We start from the raw sequence: 1,002 nt of genomic DNA on the forward strand, positions 1-1,002 counted from the left end.
TCTTTACAGAACAACAGAGACACTGTGGTACATGAAAATGATCCAAGCCCGGGAGAATCCGCGTTGAAGAACAGAGCATTTAGCTCCTCTGTCAGAATGAATGGGAACCAGAATTCGGATGTTTATAACCAAGAAAAGCAGAATTTCATCCAGCACTTCTCCCAAATCATCAAGGTGCTGACTGAGGATGAGCTGGGACACCCAGAGACAGGGGATGCTATTACCCGGCTCAAGGAGGTCCTGGAGTACAATGCTGTAGGAGGCAAGTACAACCGGGGTATGACCGTGGTACAAGCCTTCCAGGAGCTGGTGGAGCCGAGGAAACAGGATGCTGAGAGTCTTCAGCGGGCCCTGACTGTGGGCTGGTGTGTAGAACTGCTCCAGGCTTTCTTACTTGTGGCAGATGACATCATGGACTCTTCTCTCACTCGCCGGGGGCAGATCTGCTGGTATCAGAAGCCAGGCATAGGCTTGGATGCCATCAACGATGCTTTGCTTCTGGAAGCCTCCATCTTCCGCCTGCTGAAGTTCTACTGCAGGGAGCAACCCTACTACCTGAACCTGCTGGAGCTCTTTCTGCAGAGTTCCTATCAGACCGAGATTGGGCAGACTCTAGACCTCATCACAGCACCCCAGGGCCATGTGGATCTTGGTAGATACACTGAAAAGAGGTACAAATCTATTGTCAAGTACAAGACAGCGTTCTACTCTTTCTACCTGCCTGTTGCGGCTGCCATGTACATGGCAGGCATTGACGGAGAGAAGGAACATGCCAGTGCCCAGAAGATCCTGCTGGAGATGGGCGAGTTCTTTCAGATCCAGGATGACTACCTCGATCTCTTTGGAGACCCCAGTGTGACTGGAAAGGTCGGCACTGACATCCAGGACAACAAATGCAGCTGGCTGGTGGTTCAGTGTCTGCTACGAGCCACTCCTCAACAGCGCCAGATCTTAGAGGAGAATTATGGGCAGAAGGATCCAGAAAAAGTGGCGCGGGTGAAA

At 51.7% G+C, this 1,002-nt stretch overlaps 1 pseudogene across 1 annotated transcript; it reads left to right on the forward strand.

The window, feature by feature from the left end:
• The first annotated feature begins 55 nt into the window (after positions 1-55).
• LOC114635292 lies at positions 56-996 on the forward strand (annotated as a pseudogene). The gene has a single exon (XR_003713451.1). The product of XR_003713451.1 is annotated as a farnesyl pyrophosphate synthase pseudogene (transcript).
• The last annotated feature ends 6 nt before the right edge of the window (positions 997-1,002 follow it).

The sequence above is a fragment of the Grammomys surdaster genome, unplaced genomic scaffold, assembly GCF_004785775.1.
Source record: "Grammomys surdaster isolate TR1022 unplaced genomic scaffold, NIH_TR_1.0 82582, whole genome shotgun sequence".
Classification (NCBI taxonomy): domain Eukaryota; kingdom Metazoa; phylum Chordata; class Mammalia; order Rodentia; family Muridae; genus Grammomys; species Grammomys surdaster.